This window comes from Herpailurus yagouaroundi, unplaced genomic scaffold, assembly GCF_014898765.1.
Source record: "Herpailurus yagouaroundi ecotype Mexico unplaced genomic scaffold, PumYag 165, whole genome shotgun sequence".
In the NCBI taxonomy this organism is placed as follows: Eukaryota; Metazoa; Chordata; class Mammalia; order Carnivora; family Felidae; genus Herpailurus; species Herpailurus yagouaroundi.
Window position 1 is genome coordinate 29,081,590 of NW_024412406.1, and position 24,935 is coordinate 29,106,524.

The window sequence follows — 24,935 nt, forward strand, 5'->3', positions numbered from 1 at the left end:
AGAGAAACAAAACAAAACACCCCAGACTCTTAAATACAGAGAACACACTGGTGGCTGGCTTCCAGAGAGGAGGTGGGTGGCAGGATGGTGAAATAAAGGAGATTAAGAATACACTTGTCTTGATGAGCAGCACTGAGAAACGTATGCACTTGTCGAATCACTACATGATACAACTGAAACTAAGCATAACACTGCATGTGAACCATACTTGAATAATAATAATAATATTAAAGAACAAGGCAAGGGCATGTGCAAGAAACCAGAGAAGATCTAATACAGAGAGAGGCACGCTGCCACGGCCACAGTGGCACCAGCTGTATACCCTCTTGGACCCCCGCACGGTCTTGATGGATTGCCCAAAGGATTTACATCGTTATGATCCTTCTGTTCTCATACTTGAAGTCGATGGACCTGGCAAGAAACCATAGGTTATTCCGGGATGTAGAGAGGAAGGGGTCAGAGAAAATGTGACAAGATGTTAAGTAGGACTTTTGTTATCCTGGGGCCCAAATATAGGAAACAAAGAGGCACCGTGACCTCATATTCTAAACTGGAAAGCATTCAGACACTGCTGCCGGGGGAGGTAGAATCTGCCTTCCCATAGCTATCCCGCCAACATCACCACCCCCACGAGTGGGAAGGGATGGAATAAAGGCCTACTATCTTTGGCCCAGCAGGAGGTGAGAGGGTTCTTGAGGAAGACTTCAAGAAAATCGTTGCAGAGTTTGGAGGTGCTCCTTCCGAAGGAGAATTCCCATCTCACTCCCTGGCTTCGTATCTTCTTAGCAGACTTTTTGACCTGCCTTTTACCTACCCACATAGTGACCTAGGAGAACTGGAGGAAAACCCGGGTGGAGGAGAGAGGGACCCCATGGCCCAGCTGCAGCACCACCACGTAGCCCTGCAAAGGATTCCAGGACACGTTATGGAAAATAACCAAGCTTGAGCTCTTTGCCGTTGCCCCCGAGGGCAAGCTGTAAAGCAGAAATCCAACAGCGAGAAGCTTGGGTCTCCTGAAGGAGTGGCCTCTGGACAAGTCGGGAACCGGAAGCATCAGAGAAGAGAAGATCCAGAGCAGAGACATGTGCAGGCAGAGGCTTCTGCCGTGTCCCTGGAAGACTCACATGGACAGTCTGGAAGAAAGCCAACATCGGGACCCCTGACACACAGCCCAAAGTCAGAAAGGTGGTAAGTACCAGATTCAGACAAAGGCAATTTCCTCCAGGGTCTGCACTTTGCTAAATGAGTGAGTGAGGGAGTGAGTGAAGGCATGAATGACTAAATAATTAAAACTTGAGAAGGACAGTCAGGGGTCTGCCAGTGCTCTGTACCAGGGTGTGCTGGGCCGGGACTGCCCAAGCCTCTTCGTCAAGCACGTGTGCCTGGGTCATGGAGGTTAGACTTTCCTTTTCTCTCTCCAAGTTGTAAGGAGAGCAACTACTGAGTTTAGATTTGACCAGACAGGGGCCACAATATTAAGTCACTTCACAGACTCAAAGCTCTCCTGTGATGAAAATGGCGGCCATCCGTCCTGCTGCCTGGGTCACGCCATTTTCCCATGTGGCCCTCAGGTCCTTCGTGTGGTAGCCCTGGGTTTCTAAAATTTTTTTTTTCAACGTTTATTTATTTTTGGGACAGAGAGAGACAGAGCATGAACGGGGGAGGGGCAGAGAGAGAGGGAGACACAGAATCGGAAGCAGGTTCCAGGCTCTGAGCCATCAGCCCAGAGCCCGACGCGGGGCTCGAACTCACGGACCGCGAGATCATGACCTGGCTGAAGTCGGACGCTTAACCGACTGCGCCACCCAGGCGCCCCTTGGAGTTTCTAATCTTTGAGTAGCTTAATTAGCCAATTAGCCAAACTCTCATCTTTGACTTTCTAATCTTTGCTGCTTTGCAACTCCGGCACCTTTCCCACAGGCCTTTAATTTCCCGTGTTGAAATGCTACTGACTGAAACTGGTTTTTTTCCTGATGGATACATCCTCCAATGTCTCCCACCGGTGGTCAACTCTCCTCTGTCTGGCCACCAACTGTAATAAAGAACTCACTCCTTCCCTATCAGCTCACTTCATCTTTGGAAATGGCTGGCTCCATACATTTTTCTTACATTACATCAAAATCCTTCTGCATCATCTGTTGTTCACTATTTTGCAGTTGTAGAAGCAAATACTTTTTTTTTTTAATTGTATTTTTTATTTTTTAAAATTTACATCCAAGTCAGTTAGCATCTAGTGCCACAATGATTTCAGGAGTAGATTCCTTTGTGCCCCTTCCCCGTTGAGCCCATCCCCCCTCCCACAACCCCTCCAGTAACCCTCTGTTTGTTCTCCATATTTAAGAGTCTCTTCCGTTCTTGTCCCCCTCCCTGTTTTTAGATTATTTTTGTTTCCCTTCCCTTATGTTCATCTGTTTTGCCTCTTAAAGTCCTCCTCTGAGTGAAGTCATATGATTTTTGTCTTTCTCTGGCTGACTAATTTCACTTAGCATAATACCCTCCAGTTCCATCCATGTAGTTGCAAATGGCAAGATTTCATTCTTTTTGATTGCCGAGTAATACTCCATTGTGTATATATACCACATCTTCTTTATCCATTCATCCATCGATGGACATTTGGGCTCTTTCCATACTTTGGCTATTGTCGATAGTGCTGCTATAAACATGGGGGACTTTACTTTTTATTTATTTTCTTTTTTTTTGGAAGTATCTAATAATAGAAGCAAATATTTTAAGTACTTAAATGCTTAAAGAAGGCAAATCCCCACCTCATGAGCCATTTCCTTTCCAGAGCAAACATCTCAAATTTGGAAGAATAAACATGGACTTTGCCTCTTTCACTATTGAGATAACTGCCATTTTTAATAAGCGCCCCTTGACTGTATCTCCCTTAACGTGTGGTACCCAAAAGTGAATGCCTTCTTCCAGTTGGGCCTTGACCACCCAGGATAGAATATGGCTACCATTCCTTAAAGGATAAAATTATTCGGGGCACCTGTGTGGCTCAGGTGGTTAAGTGTCCAATTTCAGCTCAGGTCATGATCTCACAGTTTGTGAGCTCTAGCCCCATGTTAGGCTCTGTGCTGACAGCTCAGAGCCTGGAGCCTGCTTCCGATTCTGTGTGTGTCTCTCTCTCTCTGCCCCTCTCCTGCTCATGCTCTGTCACTCTCCATCTCTCAAAAGTAAATAAATATATTTTTAAAAAACTTTTAAAAAAAGAATAAAATTTCTTGCCTTAGCAATTAGAAGGATTATCTTGAACGGAGACTCACATCATAACTGAGCTCTTTGAAAATGGCATCCAGAAATCTCCCTGAGGTTCACTGTAAGTCTAGAAGATGGTCAGCTTTCGTATATTGTGTTAATCTCCTGGGGCCACCATCACAAAATGCCAGAGACAGCGGCCTAAGGAGCAGAAATTTCTTTTCTCACCGTTCTGGAAGCTAAAAGTTCAATATCTAGATGTCCTCAGGGTTGGTTTCTTCTGAGGCCTTTCATCATGGGTTGTAGATGGCCATCCTTCCCCTGTGTCTTCACACAGTTTTTTCTCTGTACCTGTCTGTGTTCTAATCTCTTCTTATAAACACTTCAGTCATATTAGGGCCCACTCTAATGACCTTATTTTACCTTAATTACCGCTTTAAAGACTATCTCCAAATTCAGTCACAAAATAAGGTACTGGACATATTAATCGGAGACTGGGGACACAATTCAGCCTATAAAGTATCCAGAGGGGTGCCTGGGTGGCTCAGTCAGTTAAGCGGCCGACTTCGGCTCAGGTCACGATCTCGCGGTCTGTGAGTTCGAGCCCCGCGTCGGGCTCTGTGCTGACCGCTCAGAGCCTGGAGCCTGTTTCGGATTCTGTGTCTCCCTCTCTCTCTGCCCCTCCCCTGTTCGTGCTCTGTCTCTCTCTGTGTCAAAAATAAATAAACGTTAAAAAAAAAAATTAAAGTATCCAGAAATCCCTCTGGGTTTCATTGTGATAAGTCTAGAACATGGAGTATGGGGGAAGGGAGAGGGAAGTAATATCCTCAGACATAAATATTAAAGAGTAAGGATAAGGAGCTCAGATTTTGTTCCCGCTCTTTTCTCCTCCTTCATCAACTCCCAGCAACCTTCAGACAAGCAACTGGCAGGCGACTGGTCATGCCAAGGCTTCAACAGCACGACTCCAGCTTGGGGAGCAGAGGAAGGAAGGCCCTTCCGGCTACAATAGTGCAGTTTTTCTTTTCAACCCTTTGGCTACAACCAAGCGAGCAGAAGATCATTTGGAACCTCCGAGTATTTTGTCACTCTCTGGTACAGGCCCACGATGTACCGGGTAACGGCAGCACCAATTGTCAGCGGCTTTGAGGGAATGCCTCCCTCTATCTCGAATGTCACTTTTCGAAGTGACTTGTGCTTATCAACATAGCACACTCTGTGCCCAAGGAATTGACAAACCGAGCAAGAGAATTTGATGAGTCACTGCCTCGTTCCTACAATCTGACTTTTATGATCTCTAATCCACTTTTTGATCCAGAAAACAGCTGCTTCCTCCTTTTAGTGTGTCAGTGCTTAATCAGATTCTTCAGCCACAGTAGAAAGAAAACAGTAACGTGGTTGTAAGAGAATGAGCTAAAAGTAGAAATATCCGTCTAGCAGTGCAGCTCAAAGTATAGATTTGGGGGGACAGGCAGACTTGGGAACCAGTCCCAACACTGGTCTCACCAGATGTGACCTGGGGGAAAGCGATCAAACACTATCGTGCCTCAGTTCCCTCCTCCTTTTTTATTTTTTTTAAATTTTTTTTAAGGTTTATTCATTTTTTAAAGACAGAGACAGACTATGAGCGGGGGAGGGGCGGAGAGAGGGAGACACGGAATCCAAAGCAGGCTCCAGGCTCCGAGCTGTCAGCACAGCGCCCGACGCGGGGCTCGAACCCACAAACTAGGACATCATGACCTGAGCCGAAATGGGACACTTAACCGACCGAGCCACTCAGGCCCCTCTAAGCTGGCATTTTCTAGGTTATACAGTGCTCTACTCTTCTTCATTTAAATCACATTTTCTTAAAAGTTTAAAAAGAAATAAAAATCATTTTGTGAGGGCTAAATTAAATGGTGAAATGCGTATGCGTGTAAAATGTTCTACCCAAATACTTGCTTCTATCTGCTTTACCCAAAACTGGTACAAATAAGTAATCCAAAGCACATTTGCAAAGTTGTGCGGATTTCTAAATGCACTGGCAAATGTGCATCGTTTCTCCTTATTTCACTTTATCCATCCCTTATTTCACTACTAAATGCCTAAAGGGCAGGTTAGCATTGAGAGTCTGGTGAACTCGTCAGCAACATATGTGTTTCTGTGTATTCACATATGATCACACGGTTGTAGGCTTGGCAAGTGATTTCATGGTTTAAAATTTTACCTTGGCAGAGAAGCAAGTGGAGCTGACATCTTGGTTTTGAACGTCATTAGCAAAATGCATCGACTATGCTTCACACTGAAACATATTTGAATTCTTACATTTACCTGTGAGAAATTCCATGCCTCCGAAGGTTCTCGAGGGTGCGGGGTTTGATAGCTTCAGGCTGTTTGGTCTGTGGGTCCGCCTTTTCTGTATAATTACTGGCATTTCTCTGAAGGTTACAAAGGGGAGAAACAAGTTCTTAAAAATAAAGTTAATGGGTCTGTCTTCTGGGCCTCCAAAAGGAAATCGGGAGCGTGTCAGTTTAATGGCAATCTACCTGTCCTGTACAAGGACAGGTAAGGTAATGTGCTTGCTTCATCAGACAGGCATCCCACTGGTTAGCCACTGACCTTCTGAACAGCTTTGAAGCAATCAGGGAGAATAGATCAAGCAGTATTTTTGTCTTTGATCCTTTAAGTGACTACATTTAAGCATTCAAGCCCACATCCTGACATTTACCTTAAAGGTGTTGCCTCCCAAATCCCGTCATTAATTCCATCAAAAGCTGCTTTAAAGCGCTTATTTTAATGGGCACATTTTGGTCCTGCGTCCCCAGCACAGAAGGGTTGCACGTGACTCATCGATGAAAAAACGGGAAAGGAAGCCTGTCTTCTCCTTGCTAATTTCACTCAAGTCAGCCATCGTTTATGGAGCACGCGCTCTATCGTAGCCACTGGCTTAGGTGAGTTTCCCTCTCTCTTTTGAGTTGACGTATAAGGGACATGTAACATTAAACTAGTTTCAGGCGTACAACATAACGATTCAACGTTTGTACACGTGACGAAATGATCACCACAATGAGCCAACCTTCACCACCACACATAGCTGCAAATGTCTTTTCCTTGTGAGGACCACGTGTAAGATCTACTCTCTTGGCAACTTTCAAAGCATCTCCTGAGTATCTCACCAGGCAGGCTCCTTCTGTGTTCTCACAGAAGCGTTCTCCTTTCTCTGTTCTTAACTGGATGAAACCACCACTTAACTGATCGTGGTTTGCTTCACTCCCCCGCCCCTCTCCATCTAGATCCAATCAGCTATCAAGACGTGCTGGTCTCTTCCAATGCCTGGCCTTTCCAACCCACGATCCATTTGCAGGCCTGCTCTGTTACCACAGCGTTGTTACCATTCCGTCTGCCGTCAGACTCGTCCTGCTCAGTTCTGGCCTTCACACAAGTCCCGCACTGCTGTGCCCTCCAGCCACCTTTCTGGGGGCCAGCACCCGCTACTATGTCAAGGCCACAACGCCTCCTTGGCACGGGCTCAACCCGTTACTCGTGTTCTTGCACTGCCTCCACACTCACTTGACGTACCTACACTAGTCAAGGTTGGGAATGTTATGGTGAACTAAGTATCTACACAGAGGTTAGAGCTTAGTGGACTCTTCTAAAAAAATCCCATCTCTTCCTTCCAAGTCCAGATGAGTTTTACGGATTGTTAGACATCGCCTTCTCGAAGAGACTTCCCCTGACCCACCGGGATCCCCAACTCCCACCTGCGTCCCGCCTGTCTCTCCCCCCACCTCCCCCTCTGTGCTGCATGCGTGAATGAATAGATCCGCTCTCCGAGCCCTTATCGTCCATGGGAGGAGAGAAGAAATACATAAAAAATATATGATGTATATGTCCCCATAAAAATGCAGAGAGCAGTCAGGGAAACAAAGTGTCTGTACCCTACAAAAGAGAGAGATTACTTCCAGAAACATTTCCTGAGCACCTGGTGAGAACCAACTGCACTTGGAGATGAGGGGAGGAAGTGAGCCACCACCCGTTTGAGGGAATCAGAATCCCATGGCATTTGCACTGGGGAGACTTTCTGGGAGAGTTTTCTAAGCTGGAGTTTGGGCCACATAGTACAGAACGCTCTGCTGGGCAATGTGGATTTCACGCGTTAACATAAACAGTCAATTAATACCTATTTTATGTGTAATATGTATTATATGTTGTATTCTTACAATAAAGTTAGAGAAGAGGAAATGTTCTTAGAAAAATCATAAGGAAAATACATTTACAATACGGTACTCTATGTATTAGGAAACAAATCCATGTATAAGCGGACACGCTCAGTTCAAACCGGGGCTGCTCAAGGGTCAACTGTGTATATTGCTAGTTAGTATCTGTTTCTACCTTCCAATCCCAGTGTGAGCGGGGAGCTTCTTGAGGGCAGGGACCAGACCTGTGTTAGCAACTTTGTGTCTTCAACACCCAGCAGAGTCCAGAGTTCCCAATGAACACTCAAGGACAGTTGTGGATTAATAGATTAGCCATCAATCACTTTTATACTCTATCCTCACTGGAAAAAAAAAAAAAAAGGATCACTTAATAATCATGTAACCTTTGGAATCCCAGCCCATTTTCCTTTTATGTTTACTAAGAAGAAATATACTTAGAAGAATTGTAAATCATTGCTTTCCCCCCCCCAACAATCCCATCTAACATTTTTATAGGATTGTCACATTGTTTTATGGATTTCTTGAATCCATAAATTAAGTCGCTGGAGCACAGGTGCACTCCTTCGTGTGTAGACTCCAACTCTCAACATTTTTCAACTGTCTTGGAAAGAAGTATAAAACATTGAGTAACTGCCCTGACATGTATCCATCTGCCTGATTTTCAAGCACAAAGCAAGACAAATGACTTTAATTTTTTTCTGCTGGCCTAGTAGGGGTTGGTACCTGCGTTGGAAAAGTTGATGTTTGATATCTGTCTAACTGCACAGTTCCGGTTATTTTTAGGCATTTTTATTTGAATGATTGAGGTCACTGCCAATTCACGACAAAATACCAACCTGCTGATTTTTCTCTTTAAATCTTTCTTTCTTCTCTTATGGGTGGTAAGAATCTATTCTTAGACTTTCAGGATAATTCCTAGTTCCCGAGCTGTGCTGGGGGAGGATTGTTTCTAAAATGCCTCGTAGTCTCCCTCTCCTTTTTGTCACTGTTCATCCTGTTTCTGCAGCTTAATGCCTCTGTGTGCATGCCCTCTCAACAATGCAATAATTTCCTGCCTTGTGTGATGGGAGCAGCTACGACAAGGCATCAAAATACCAAGAGCTAGGAAAAAGTTGATAAGCCCTTAAAATTGTGACTGTCTGATCCCAAACTATTCTTTACTCTTGTTACATACTGCTCTCTCCTTCCACAGAAAAGCAAGTGCCGTCATGCACAATTACATCAGTTCGGCTTCAGAATAAAACAACAACAACAATCCTGTATGCTGTTTGGGGTTCGCCAGAATAAAAGTTATGTGAAATGAACAAAGCGAATCAATCCAATCAGTTGCTGTTGTGTTTCTTATTTAGGTGAATAGGCTGCCTAGACTGAATCTTAATTGGAGATGTGGCTTATCGAAGCAAATGGAATTTCATATTTGGAATGGTTTGATTAACCACGTTGATCGTTATTGCAAAAAATAAACGTGCCCTTGAAGTCGTCAAAATTGTTACTTTTAACCATTAATACCAAGTGCGTTTCTTTCCCCACCAGCGTTTTCAGACCGTAGAACGTTCTTCGGTTGAGGAATGTTAACCTGCTCAGATCTGTGTACGAGGCTGCAGCACCCACCTCCGAAAAGGGACATTCTGCAGCCAAGTGACTCTTTCAAGTCTTTTCCACGGCAGCCAAGAAGACATAGCAGATTCGCCTCTTGTGTTTCACTTGTAGCCATTCATCCCGTGATCTCTGCGACCATGGACCGTACACGTGTAGAGGACGCTGAGCTTGAGGGGAAAACACTCCCCAACAGTCGTATGGAAACATGCAGAGGCAGAGACCGAGCCCAGGGTGCCTCATCTCCCCCCTGGACCCTGGATGTGTGTTTGCCTCACCTCGGGAGATGCTCAGACCTCCCCCTCCCCAGACCAAATGGTGAAATCTCTGAGAACGAGCCCAGGGATCTGTATCTGTTAAGCTCCCAAAGTGATTCTGACGCTCAGAAAGGTCTGAGAACCACTGATACACCTGCATTTCTTAGCAGAAGGTCTGCTTTCTTTCATATTTAAAAAAAAAATCTATTTTCATTAAGAGTAGTGCCAAACAGGGGCCCCTGGGTGGCTCAGTCGGTTAAGCGTCCGACTCTTGGTTTCAGCTCAAGTCATGATCTCACAGTTTCGTGGGATCGAGCCCCGCATCGGGCTTGTGCTGGCAGTACAGAGCCTCCTTGGAATTCTCTCTCTGCCCCTCCCTCTCTTGCACTGTCTCTGTCTCTCTCAAAATAAATAAATGGATTAAAAACGAAGAAGAAGAAATAGTGCCAAATGCTGCTGCTGCTGTTTCGGGATTTTGTTGTTGTTGTTGTTGTTTTTCCTTTTAACATATTTGGTAACACCCCACTAGCTCTGTTCTTGTCTTTCTTCCAGGGAACTAAAATGATGAGTCCAAATTTTGGGCAGCTTGGTACAGCTTACCATTTGTTTCAACTGTCATGTACAAATAAAATGAGCAACAAGGCACTCTATGCAAAAAGAAACTCAAAGTCACCCGTAAAGTACTCACTTTTTTCAGTGATGTTATCGAGTGCCTACTGTGTACTATGCCCTTAGCACATATTAGTGAACACTGCATGCAATCATGGCCCTGTCCTCAGGGATTCTTCTGTTGTTGCTGTGGTTGACAGAAGGACGAGTAAACAATAACAATAGCTAATACTTATTGAGTGTGTAACTGTTCTAAGCGTTTTTTCTACATTGTATTGTCTGATCGTCTCAGCGACCCTGAAAGGTGAGCATTACAATTGTGCCCGTTTTGCAAAGAGTAAACTGAAGTGAGATAGATTTCCCTACTCCTGTTGTCCACAGTCCCGGATTACAGACCCCAGAGGGGACAAGTGCATAGCATTTACAGAAGCGTGTCTGCTTTTAAAGACCAAGCTTTGCTCAAGAATTTACAATAAACTGGGACAAGTCTTTAGAAGTGCTTACCATCACCCAGTAAGCCCCACTCAAATAAAGGAATGTCAGAGTCGGGGAGGGGGGAGTGAACTAATCACTTTAACTTACATTTATTTAAAGTCTTCTCACTAAGGGCGCCTGGGTGGCTCAGTCGGTTGGGCATCAGACTTGAGCTGAGGTCATGATCTCACAGTTGGTGAGTTTCAGCCCCACACTGGGCTTGCTGAAGCTGTCAGCACACAGTCTGCTTTGGATCCTCAGTTCCCCTCGCTCTCTGCCCTTCCCCCACTCGCGCTCTCTATAAATAAATAAAATAGATAGATAGATAAAGTCTTCTTACTAAAAGTTGTGTTTCAGTTACCAAAGTAACTAAAAAGATAAAAGTTATTTTTCTCCCACTGGAGTTATTTCCGTATAAAATTCAAAATGGCCAGGTGATGATCCAAATAACGCGTCACCTGCACAAACAGTTGCACGGCCACATTTTGATCAGACTGAGTCCCTCTGACTGCTTTCTGGAAGCTCTGGCACATTTGGCGAGATCACTCTCCCGACTCATTCACAACCATCCATCAAGTACTGTCTGTGCGCCTTGCACGTCAGGTACTGGAGATGGGGGAGGGAGGAAGTCCAGCCTGGACATATACTTACCTATGTGTATGTGATGGCAGTGTTGACAGAAGCTTCTAAGAGGAATAAGGCAGGGCAAGGTGATACACAGTGCTGGGAGAGCCAAGAGAGGTTCTTTTTTTTTTTTTTTTTAATTTTTTTTTCAACGTTTATTTATTTTTGAGACAGAGAGAGACAGAGCATGAATGGGGGAGGGTCACAGAGAGACGGAGACACAGAATTTGAAACAGGCTCCAGGCTCTGAGCGGTCAGCACAGAGCCCGACGCAGGGCTCGAACTCACGGACCGCGAGATCATGACCTGAGCTGAAGTCGGCCGCTTAACCGACTGAGCCACCCAGGCGCCCCGAGAGGTTCTTAATGTGAAGGACAGACAGAGAGACAGTCTAATGAGATGCCATAAAACAAAGTCATACAAGAAGGGGAGGGACAAGTCCTAAGGGCTGATTGAACCAGGAATCAAAACTCTCCCAACAAAGAAAAGCCCAGAAACTGTCTCCCTGGCAAATTCTACCCAAAGTTTAAAGAATCAACACCAGTTGTTTTCAACATCTTCCAAAAAATTAAAAAGGAGAAAACATTCTCTAACATCTTAGGAGGCCAGAATCACCCTGATACCAAAGGCAGACAGAGGCATCATTAAGTAAAGGATTATGTAACAATATCCCTGTGAATATAGGTTTTAAAAATCCTCAACAAAATACCAGCAAACTGAATTAGCAGTACATAAAAGTATTACTCATGATGAGGAAATCAGATTTTTTCCAGGAAGGTAAGGTTGACTGAAAAGTTAATTAATGTAGTATACCGTATCAAAAAAACAAAACTCACATGATCATCTCAATAGATGAAGAAAAAGAACTTGATGAAATCCAACACCTGTTTATGATTTAAAAAAAAAATTCAACAAACTACAAACAGAAAGGAACATTCTCAATCCGATAAAGTCCATCCACAAGAATGTCACAGCAGACTTCACACTTAATGGGAAATATTGAATGCTTTCCCCCTAAGATAAGTAACACAATAAGGATGTTTGCTGTTGCAACTCTATTCAACATTCTATTGGAGATTCTAGCCATGGCAATTAGGTAAGAAAATGAAATAAAAGACACCTAGACTACATAGAAAGAAGTCAAACTATTTCTGTTGGCAGATGGCATTATCCTAATATAGAAAATCCTAAGAAATTCACTTAGAACAAGAAAAAATGAGTGCAAGAAAGTTACAGAAGATCAATTTGCAAAAATAAATTTTATTTCTCTACACTACGTATGAACTATCCAGAACTTTAAAAAAACAATTCTATTCACAACACCAATGAAAATAATGAAATACTTAGGTACATTTAATGAAAGAAGTATAAAACATATTCTGAAAACTACAAAACATATTGAAAAAACTCTTAATACTTAGGTATTTCATTTAGATGAAAAGATATCCTATGGTCACGAATTGGAACATTTAATATTGTTAAGATAGCAATACTCTTCAATCTGCTTGACATTTTCAATGCAATCCGTCTCAAAATCCCAGCTAGTATTTTTTTTTTTTTGGCAGAAATTGACAAGCTCATCTTAAATATATAAGAAATTCAAGGGACTATAAATAACCAAAGTGGCATTGGGAAAAGTTGCAGGAGTCACACTTCCATATGACAAAAATTATTACAAATCTACAGTAATCAAGACAGTGGGATACTGGCATATTAACAGACAGATACATTAATGGAAGAGGATTGAAAGTCCAGAAATAAACAGTCCCCTTTATGGTCAATTGATTTCAACAAAGGTGTCAGGACATTTCAGTGGAGAAAGAATCATTTTTTCAACAATTGATGTTGGACTATTGGATTTTCTACCTCATACCACATACAAAATTTAACTCAAAATGAATCAAAGACCTAAACAGAAGTGCTAAAACTGTAAAATTCTTACAAGAAAACACAGACATAAGCCTTAGTCATCTTGAATTAAGCAATGGTTTCTTAGCTATGATACCAAAAGCACAAGCAACAAAAGAAAAAATAGAAAATTTCACCTCATCAAAATTAAAAACTCAAGCTTCAAAGAATGCCATCAAGAAAGTGAAAAAAGGTCATACAATTGGAAAAAAATGTTTGTGAATTCTCTATTTAATCAGGGGCTTATATCTAGAATATATACAAAGAACTCTTGCAACTCTAAAATAAAAAGACAGGGATGCCTCATGGCTCACTGTGTTGAGCATCCAACTCTTGACTTCAGCTCAGTACTAATCTTACGGTGTGTGTAATCGAGCCCCGCATCAGGTTCCACGCTGACAGCACGGAGCCTGCTTGGGATTCTCTCTGCCCCTCCCCTGTTTGCACATGCTCTGTCTCTCTCTCTCAAATAAATAAACATTAAAAAAAATAAATAAAAAGACAAATAACCCAATTAGAAATGGGTAAAAGATCTGAATAGGCATTCTCCAAAGAAGATACAAAAGTGGCTCATGTGCATAGGAAAAATGTTCAACATTCTTAGCCATCAGGGAAATACAAATCAAAACCATGGTGACATTCCATTTTATACCCACAGTGATGACTCTGACCAAAAAGAAAGATACTAACAAGGGTCACAGAGGATTTGGAGGAATTAGAACCTTTATACACTGCCGATGGAAATGTAAAATGGTGCAGCTGCTTTGGAAAACAGCCTGACAGTTCCTCAAAAAGTTGAATATAGTTACCAGATGGCCCAGCTCTCTACCCAGGAAAATGGATGTATGAAAACTTGTTCACACAAAAACTTATATACAAGCGTTCACAGTAGCTTTATTTATAATAGCCAAAAAGTGAAAAAAAAAATGTCCAAGTGAAGAACAGGAATATAATGTGGTACAGCCATACAATGGAATATTATTCCATAATAAAAAGGATTGAACCACTGATACATGCTAAAATGTATCGAAAAAACATTTGTTAAGTGACATAAATCAATCACGAAAGTCCATGTGTTGTATGATCCCATTCATAGAAAGTCTAGAATTGGCAAGACTGCTGTCAGGAAGTAGATTAGATGGTTGTCTAGCATGGGGGTGACTTCTAATGAGAAGAGGGTTCCTTTCTTGGGTTCACAAAAATGTTCTGAAACTAATCGTGGTGATGTCTGCACAGCTCTGTGAATATAATAAAAACCATTTAATTGTACACCTTAAGAGTATGAAATTGTGTCCTATGTGAATTTTATCATAATAAAAAAGTAAAAAAATCCAATATATTTTCTCTCAATATCTGTATACACACATATATTTAATTTAACATGAGTTCAAATTATACATTCCTTTTTTAAATGAATATATAATGTACATCTGGAAAGAGTTTAAGTAGTGGGAGAAATCGCAAATCATGGTTCTCTCATTTGTGATTATTTAATTAAAAATTTCAAAACAAAAAATGTCACAACTGTGAGATCATGACCTGAGCCGAAATGAAGAGTCAGAAGCTTAACCTACTGAGCCACCCAGGAATCTTTATCAGTTCCTTTCTTCTGCTGGCTTTAGGCTTCATTTGTTGTTCTTTTTCTAGCTCCTTTCTAGTTCCTTCCTCATTAGTTTGTTTATTTGAGATTTTTCTTGCTTCTTGAGGAAGGCCTGTGGTGCTACACACTTTCTTCTTAGGATATCTTTTGCTGCATCCCAAAAGTTTTAGGCCATGGTGTTTTCATTTTCATTTGTTTCTATGTATTTTGTTTATTTCCATTTTGATTTCCTGATTGACCCATTCATTGTTTACTAGCATGTTGTTTAAAATCCATGTATTTGTGGTCTTTCCAAATTTTTTTCTTGTGGTTGACTTCTAGTTTTGTAGCATTGTGGTCAGAAAAGATACATGGTATAATTTAGAACTACAGGCCAATATCCCTGATGAACATGGATGCAAAAATTCTCAACAGCAAACTGAATCCAACAATACATTAAAAAACCATTCACCATGATCAAGTGGGACTTATTCCAGGGCTGCAAGTGTGATTCATTATTTACAAATCAATCAATGTGATACATCACATTAATAAAAGAAAGGATAAGAACCATATAATCCTCTCAAAAGATGGAGAAAAAGCACTTGACGAAGTATAACATCCATTCATGATAAAAACTCTTAACAAAGTGGGTTTAGAGGAAACATATTGGAACATAATAGAGGTCATATATGAAAAACCCACAACTAATATCACCCTCAATGGTGAAAAACAGAGAGCTTTTCCTTTATGGTAAGGAATAAGACAGCGATGTCCACTCTCACCCCTGTTATTTGCGTTAGTACTAGAAGACCTAGCCACAGCAATCAGACCACAAAAAGAAATAAAAGGCATCCAAATTTGCAAGGAGGAAATAAAATTTTCACTATTTACAGATGATATGATACTTTATATAGAAAACCCAAAAGACTCCACCAAAAAAAAATTCTAGAGCTGATCAATGAATTCAGTAGTCGCAGGATACAAAAATCAATGTACAGGAATCTGTTGCATTTCTATACACCAATAATGAAGCACAGAAGAAGAAATTAACAATCCCATTTTCAACTGCACCAAAAACAATAAGATACCTAGGAAGAAACCTAATCAAAGAATTGAAAGACCTATATGCTGAAAACTATAAAACACTTGTGAAGGAAACTGAAGATGACACAAAGAAATGGAAAAACATTCCATGCTCATGGATTAGAAAAGCAAATATTGTTAAAAGGTCTGTACTACCCAAAACAATCTGCACATTTAATCCAATCCCTATCAAAATACCAGCAGCATTTTTCACAGGCTACAACAAATAATCCTAAAATTTGTATGGAACCACAAAAGACCCCAAATAGCCAAAGTGATGTTGAAAAAGCAAAGCAAAGCTGGAAGCATCACAATTCCAGACTTCAAGTTATATTACAAAGCTGTAGTGCTTTGTACCAGTATGGTCCTGGCACAAAAATAGACATGTAGGTCAATAAAACAGAATAGAAAACCCAGAAATGAATCCACAGCTTACAGTCAATTAACCTTTGACAAAGCAGGAAAGAATATCCAGTGGGAAAAAGAGAGTCCCTTCAACAAATTGTGTTGGGAAAACTGGACAGCGACATGCAAAGGAATGAACCTGGACCACTTTCTTACCCCATACACAAAAATAAATGCAAAATCGATGACAGACATAAACGTTAAGACAGGAAGCCATCAAAGTCCTAGAGGAGAAAACAGGCAACGACCGCTTTGACCTCAGCCTCAGCAACTTCTTATTTGACATGTCTCCAGAGGCAAGGGAATTAAAAATGAACTATTGAGACTTCATCAAGATAAAAAGCTTCTGCATGGCGAAGAAAACCAAACTAAAAGGCAACTGACAGAATGCGAGACAATATTTGCAAATGACATATCAGATAAAGGGTTAGTATCAAAAATCCATAAATAACTTACCAAACTCAACACCCAAAAAACAAATAACCCAGTGAAGAAATGGGCAGAAGAAATAGACACTTTTCCAAAAAAGACACCCAGATGGCTGACAAACACATGAAAAAATACTCAACATCACTCATCATCAGGGAAATACAAATCAAAACCACAATGAGATACCACCTCACGCCTGTCAGAATGGCTAACATTAACAACTGAGGCAACAACAGATGTTGGCAAGGACGCGGAGAAAGAGGATCTCTTTCACATTGTTGGTGGCAATGCAAGCTGGTGCAGCCACTCTGGACAACAGGATGGAGGTTCCTCAAAAAACTAAAAATAGAACTACCCTACGACCCAGCAATTGCACTACTAGGCATTTATCCACGGGATACAGGTGTGCTGTTTCGAAGGGACACATGCACCCCAATTTTATAGCAGCACTATCAACAATAGCCAAAGTATGGAAAGAGCCCAAATGTCCACGGACTGATGAATGGATAAAGAAGATACGGTATACATGTATATACAATGGAGTATCACTCAGAGATCGAAAAGAATGAAATCTTGCCATTTGCAACAATGTGGATGGAACAAGAGTGTATTATGCTAAGTGAAGTCAAATACCATATGATTTCATTCCTATGTGAAATTTAAGAAACAAAAACAGATGAACATAAGGGAAGGGAAGCAAAAATAATATAAAAACAGAAAGGAAGAAAAATCATACGAGACTCTTAAATACAGAGAACAAACTGAGGGTTGCTGGTGGGGTGTTGGGTGGGGGGATGGGCTAAATGGGTGATGGGCATTGAGGAGGGGACCTGTTGGGATGAGCACTGAGTGTTATATGTAAGTGATGAATCACTAAATTCTATTCTTGAAATCATTATTACACTATCTGTTAACTAACTTGGATTTAAATTAAATTAAAAAAAGAATTTTGAAAAAAAAGAATTTAGCCCATTTTGTGGTCTGTTGTTGACGAGCAAAAAAAAAAAAAAAAAGAATTGCTCATTTAATTGAGTTATTTCCTCTAATAGAAAAAATATAAAAGACTATCATCACACAGAGTTTGCAGGAGTCAACGTTTGAACACAAAATAGAGCGGAACCAGTAGACTAGGCGAGAGCTACAGGCACAATGTAACTAAGCTTGTGTTGTAAGTACCGGGCCACACTGGCAGCATGTGATTTGTAGGGATCAAATTATATAGTTGTGCCGTTTAAATGTGTTTGTTTTTTTCTAATGAAAATTCATTAATGTCTACAAGCAAATTCCTAAGCTGCTGGTCATCCCACTGTCCTCACTGGGATGCTGGAAATGGAGTCAACACGAGGCCACATTTGCCATTTTAAAAGTCATTCTGATGCTTTTTCAATCAAAAGGATGAATGCCATCACTGTGTACCGTTATTATTTTAACTGAACGGAAAAGAATCAAACTGTTAGCTGCTGGGGACGAAATGAGAGCAAACCAGCGCTTAGTTCAACTGCCTAAGAAGAAAATAGATTATTAGATCCATTTGGCTGGGATGAGGGGAGAATGTACGCAGGTCCCAGTGTGTTTTAAACAGCAACAGAATGGGGCGCCTGGGTGGCGCAGTCGGTTAAGCGTCCGACTTCAGCCAGGTCACGATCTCGCGGTCCGGGAGTTCGAGCCCCGCGTCGGGCTCTGGGCTGATGGCTCAGAGCCTGGAGCCTGCTTCCGATTCTGTGTCTCCCTCTCTCTCTGCCCCTCCCCCGCTCATGCTCTCTCTCTGTCCCAAAAATAAATAAAAAAAAAACGTTGAAAAAAAAAATAAACAGCAACAGAAGAAAAATCTAGTGTCACTATTTTTTTTTTAATCAAAGTAAATCCTTGGGTGGGCTGATTATAACTCCGAGTGGAGGAAGTGCGAAACAGTGAAATAGCGTAAAACCAAACGCATAAAATTTTATGTTGTCTAGGCAACATCAGTCTGTTTTGATACTGGCGTGTAGGGCCCACAGGTAACATAGGTAAAAGTGTTTAGAGGCAGATCAAGAAACGAAGAAAATCCATTGCACAATATCCAAGACTCACAGTTGCCGCTATGAATTTTGATCTCTGAATAAGAGGCAATTAATGTTCTTTCAATTTCAAATATCTGTGCTCTTTTTTTTTTTTTGGCAAAATAAATTTTACCACCTAAACTGAACTTATGAAAATAATACCGTGTTTTTATTTTGTTAACTAACTACCAATGTGTTAAAATAGATGCAAAGAAAGGTCATGAAATAGGAAAAATTTTATGTCTATTCAAACATAACTGTAACCTGTATAGCTACCAGAATATTAACAAAGCAAAAGAAATAAAAATATCGAATGGGGAAAAAAATAAGTGCTCAGCTCGGTAGGAATTCAAATATTTTAGCAGGACCCCCAGATAAATCAAGGTCTCTGTATCTCTCTTGGCTTTGGTCAACTCATATTCTTGAACAACCTCTGACATATGTTCTATCTGAGAATTTAAGAAACGCAAAGGGTCCGAAACCTAAAATTTATACATTATATTATTTTTAAATTTCTTCTTTTGGGGCGCCTGGGTGGCGCAGTCGGTTAAGCGCCCGACTTCAGCCAGGTCACGATCTCGCGGTCCGTGAGTTCGAGCCCCGCGTCGGGCTCTGGGCTGATGGCTCAGAGCCTGGAGCCTGTTTCCGATTCTGTGTCTCCCTCTCTCTCTGCCCCTCCCCCGTTCATGTTCTGTCTCTCTCTGTCCCAAAAATAAAATAAACATTGAAAAAAAAAATTAAAAAAAAAAATTTCTTCTTTTAAGTTTCTTATTTATTTTGAGGTGGGGGCAGTGCGGAGAGAGAGGGAGAAAGAGAATCTCAAGCAGGCTCTGCCATGTCAGAGCAGAGCCCCACACAGGGCTTGATCTCACGAACTGTGAGATCATGACGTGAGCCAAAATCAAGAGTTGGATGCTTAACCGACTGAACCTCCCAGGTGCCCCTCATTTTTAAATGTCTGTATCTGTAACTTATCTCTCTCATTTTAATTCTCTCTGAAAGTGAGTTTTCCAGGAATAAATAATCCAGTATTTATCAATTTCTTCATACACTCTTTTCTAAATTCTAGCTCCAAACTAACAAATCATAGAAATTATAATTATATTATAGAAAACAATAGGAATTAGCTTATGTCTAACATTTATATTCCACCTAGGAAGGCAAGAGATCATAATGATTATGTGATTCTATGGGGTGTGTAATCTCCGGAGTCTGGGTTTAAACCCCTAAGTCCACCTCTTATCAACTATGTGGGGCAAGTTACTGGGCCTTTCACTGCCTCAATTTTCTTCTTTATAAAATAATATCGTAATGTTACTGAGAAGATCGAGAAAGTTACTATCTGTAAAGTATTTAAAACAGTGTCTGAGATGTACTAAGTGTTCAGTAAACATTAGGTAGCAATGGAAATGCAACTGAATATTTAGAAACTAAGCGTGCATAGCTAAAACTTGCTTTCACTCCTGAATATACAGATAGAACATTCCCTAAACAAAGCCCCTCATCATTACTGATATTGATGATGAAAACTGTAAGCTTGCATAAATAGCAAATACATACGTGTACAGACCACTCTATCAGGCAATTTTATTCCTCAGACTTCCAAATAACCTTGCCACCTGGATTTGGGTCTGTATAGTTAGCTTTGTTTTTGGCTCAACTGGGAGTAAGCTCCCTGGGAGGGGGAGGGACAGCCAGAGAATCGATGTCTTAAATAAACAAGTAACCGATCTTTTAGGAGAAAGTGTAATCTCAAATTGGTTACATTTGCTCGATTCTGTTTTATTTAAGTTTTCTGAGTCACCAGGGGATGGGCACCATCAGTTTAGAGGGCTGGTGTCCAGGCAACAGCTAGGGATGTCAACTTACGTGAACCATTCAATAACTTACTTGTTCCATCTGGGTTTCAGGACATACTTCGTTTCCTCCTCTCTGAGTGCCAAGCATGGGGGTTAACAATTATTGATGGGGCTGCTTTCGTTCTTATATAAATAGATCGGGTTCTTTGGAGCTGCTTTTTCCGTCATGTCCCTGAGGAATAAAATTGCCATGTTCAGTTTTGTCCCTTTGATCTTTAACCTTAAATGTGACGTATTTAAAAGTTAAGGAAAGAAATTCCTAATAAAATGATCAGGAAATTCTACATGTCAAACTTCACATGTATTTGTTAGTGAACGAGACCTTAAAGCCTGCTCATATCCAAACCAAGGATGGATGGCGTTATGCCTCTTCGCCTCCTAACATTTCCAAGTTAGCCGATTTTTGAGACAAGGAGGTGGCAGAGAATGAGTGTGGGCCACACCTGGGGGCTCTTCTGTAGGGGGAATGAGCCACCATGAGTTAAACCGAAGAGCCCACAGGCCACAGATTTTTAACCCGAGGCCCACAGACTTGCGAAAACTTCATGCATAGGATCCACAGTCATAAATTTAGATGGGGGAGGAGAAAAAAAAGCAGCTTCATTTTCACTAACCTGTACCATTTTTGTTCAATCGTGAATGTAACCAACAAATCACAATCGTATTGTCAGTACCTATGGCTTCGTCACCACCAGAAATCAGATACTTTTATGTCGCATTAATTCTTGTGAGTATTTCAAAATAACGTTTATACTTCTCAGTATCCTGAAATTATAATATTTAACAGATTCTGTTATTGACTATTAAAGAAACATATTGACTTAAATGTTTGAAACTATGTCATTATGGTTTATTTCCTTTGTAATCCTATGTATTTTATCTAAAATGTTATTCTGGGAAGGGGTCTATGAATTTTGTTAGATTGACTAAGGGTATAATGACATAAAAAAAAGTTAAGAACTCATGCGCTAGACCAATTTACCTAATGTTTTCCAATTGCTAAAGAACCCATATTTCTTTCCTTTTTTTAATGTTTATTTACTTTTAAGAGAGAGAGAGACATATTGTGAGCAGGGGAGGGGCAGAGAGAGAGGGAGACACAGAATCTGAAGCAGGCTCCAGGCTCCGAGCTGTCAGCACGGAGCCCGACGCGGGGCTCAAACTCACGAACTGTGAGATCATGACCTGAGCCGAAGTCGGGCGCTTAACCCACTGAGCCACCCAGGCGCCCCAAAGAACCCAAATTTCTCAAAGTGAAATTCCAGGTCTGTGATAATCTGGCCCTTCTCCCCACCATGGACCCGATCCGTTCAGATCTGCACCAGTGTGGCTCACTCACACTCTGGGTAGCTTCCTTTCACATCTCCCTCACCTGAAATGCCAGTTGTCCAGATGTGAGTGTCAGTGCCCCAGAGCTGCCTGCTGGCTGAAATGGAAGAACGTGTCAATGAGGGGAAAACAGTTCTCTGAACACTCAATCATGAAATCACCATAAAGGAATCACAGGGCAGGCAAAGACTTCTGAAGAAACCAAAGTGTCACAAGACTTGACTGTCCCGTGATGCTATGAACCTATCTGGTAAACAATCACGCCTTTCAGGATGCTTGGTAAGAATTAACGAGAATTAAAATGTTTTGAGTGTTAGATACATGCCAGAGATTTCTCGGAGTGCTTTACGTGTTTTAACTATTTCAGTTCCAAAGCGACTCTATGAGGCACGTAGTTTGGTTGTCTATTCCAGAGGTAAAGAAATGAGGAAGCTTGATGACCTGACCAAGACCACAGAATTTATAAAAGGCAGAGCCCGAACTCAAAGCCGGCCAACCAAGCCCTAGTCCACACTACTATGGTCCAGGCTCTATACTGTCTCTTAGTTGGGTACAGAGGAAAGGTGCCTAAGTTGGCGATGAAGTCTTGTTTGAAAAGATGGTTGCATCCAGCTGCATTAGTCTGGAGCCTTTAAACTTTATTTGTCGGGGCGCCTGGGTGGCTCAGTCGGTTAAGCGTCCGACTTCAGCTCAGGTCATGATCTCGCGGGTTCGTGAGTTCAAGCCCCGCGTCGGGCTCTGGGCTGACAGCTCGGAGCCTGGAGCCTGCTTCGGATTCTGTGTCTCCCTCTCTCTCTCTGCCCCTCCCCTGCTCACACTCTCTCTCTCTTTCTCTCTCAAAAATAAATAAACATTGGGGCGCCTGGGTGGCGCAGTCGGTTAAGCGTCCGACTTCAGCCAGGTCACGATCTCGCGGTCCGTAAGTTCGAGCCCCGTGTCGGGCTCTGGGCTGATGGCTCAGAGCCTGGAACCTGTTTCCGATTCTGTGTCTCCCTCTCTCTCTGCCCCTCGCCCGTTCATGCTCTGTCTCTCTCTGTCCCAAAAATAAGTAAACGTTGAAAAAAAATTAAAAAAAAAATAAATAAACATTAAAAAACAAAAACAAAAACAAAACTTTATTTGCTAATCTAACAACCTGTGCCCTGATTCCAAACTTACTCAACAACCTCCTGATGACAATTGGTCTTCCCACATGAGACAACCCACATAAGAGAACATGTCACTAATGTTAAAGCAAACTAGACCTCTGGTCTCCATGGCAATTACATTGTTTTATCAGAAAATTTAAACACTGGCCCTTTAGCCTAGAAGAAAAAAATAGATGTCCTTTTCCTTATTCCTCCCACTAAGTACAACAATATATTATATAAATGTATTATGATATTATATAAAACAAACATAAGAAGACTCTGAAAGACAGAGAAAAGGCAGGCTGATGAGAAATCTTAGGACCCAAGGAACAAGACGGTGGTAAATTCTCTGCATTTTCTTTTTGCCTCCTGTACCCCAGACTGAAAACTGGATAAGCTGTACCCAATGGGCGTAGATTTAAACAAACAAGCAAACAAACAAACAAACAAACAAACAAACAAAAAGCCTCAAGGAAAATCTGGTCTCTCTAGTCAACAGACCAAGAAAGAGGCAGAAAACTTTTGGACAATAAATGATTTTACTATAACCAACACCATATTAAAAATTGGCCCTTCACGCCCATCAGCAAAGGCCAAGTGGGGAGACTAGACCTCCACCCTCACCCCCAACCCACCCGCCCCCTGCAAGAAGGGCTGGAGTAGGGACTGTCACCTCACACTCATTATGAGGGCTACTAGAAAGAAAAAGAAAAGAAAAGAACCAGTGTTGGGAGGATGTGAAGCAATTGGCATCCCTGTAAGCCGTTGGTGAGCTTGTCAAATAGTGCAGTATGGAAAAGCAGCACGGAGGGTCCTCAAAAAATTAATAAGAGAACCTTCTAGATGATCCAGAAATTCCACTTCTGAGAACTGATCCAAAAATATGGAAAGCAGGGTCTCAAAGAGATATTTGCACACCCAGGTTCACAGGGGTACCACTCACAATATCCAAGAGGTAGAGGCAACCCAAGGGTTCGTCCGCAGATGTGTGGGTCGTTAAAACGCGGTCAGTGCCTGCGATGAAACATCATTCAGCCTTAAAAAGGAAGGAATTGCTGTCCGGGCTACAACCCGGGTTAAACCCTGAGGGCATCATGCTAAGTGACTTAAAGAAGCCAGTCACAAAGAGACGACTATCTGATTGCAACTATAGAGGCAGCTGAAGTAGTTAAATTCACAGAACCAGGAAATAGAATGGTGGTGACCAGGAGCTAGGGAGAAGGGAAAAAGGGAAGTTATTAAAAAGGATACAAAGTGTCAGATTTGCAAGGTAAAAAAAAAAAGCTCTGGGGATCTATTCCACAGTAACGTGAATACACTTGACACTATTTAACTGTATACTAAAAAAAAGGATTATGGTAATAAGTTTTACGGATTTTTTTTACGTTCTGTATTTATAAAAAACTCTACACCATGACCGATTTGAGTTTATTCCAAGGATGCAAGTCTTGGGTCAATATTCTAAAATCAATAAGGTAATCCACCATAGTAACAAGCTCAAGAATCCTATCAACTGATAAATAGCATTTGACAAAATGCAAAACCCATTCGTGATAAAACTCTCAGAAAAATAAGAACAGAGGGGAACCTCCTGGGCTTGATTAAAAGCACTTTCAAATCCCTACAGCTAGCATTATGCTAAAGACTGAAAGCTGTCCCCCTGACATTGGGATCAAGGCCAAGGATGTCTCCTCTCTCCCTCCCCTTGGCAGAGTAATAGACACACAAATCAATGAAACAGGGAGCTCATAAGTAGACCCGCACAAATAAGTCCAACTTTTCCGTAAAGGTTCAAAAGCAACACACTGGAGTAAAGATAGATGTTTCGGTACATAGAACTGAAAGACGGACATCCACAGGCAACAGAAAACGAACATGAGCTTAAACCTCACACTTTATACCAGAATGACCTCAAATGGATCACCAATTTAAATGTAAAACATAAGACAATAAAGGTTTTAGGGGGAAAAAAACTAGAAAAACATCTGGGGGTCTGGTGGTAAGAAGAGTTCTAAGACACCAGGGGCACTTGGTTGGCTCAGTCAAACACCCATCCAACTCTTGATTTTGGCTCAGGTCATGTTCTCATGGTTCTGGAGTTTGGGTCCCACTAACAGCGAGGAGCCTGCTTGGGATTCTCTCTCTCCTGGTCTCTGCCCTCCCCCTCCTCATGCTTTCTCTCTCTCTCTCAAAATAAATGAAACTTAAAAAAAA

The 24,935-nt window shown here is 41.5% G+C and overlaps 1 long non-coding RNA gene across 1 annotated transcript in view; it reads left to right on the top strand.

Moving 5' to 3' along the window:
* The first annotated feature begins 524 nt into the window (after positions 1–524).
* LOC121038356 (uncharacterized) overlaps positions 525–24,935 on the top strand; it is a 27,963-nt gene continuing 3,552 nt past the window's right edge. Inside the window, exon 1 of the long non-coding RNA XR_005794313.1 lies at positions 525–1,188. This is a non-coding gene — a long non-coding RNA (uncharacterized LOC121038356). The remainder of the gene's footprint in view (positions 1,189–24,935) is intronic.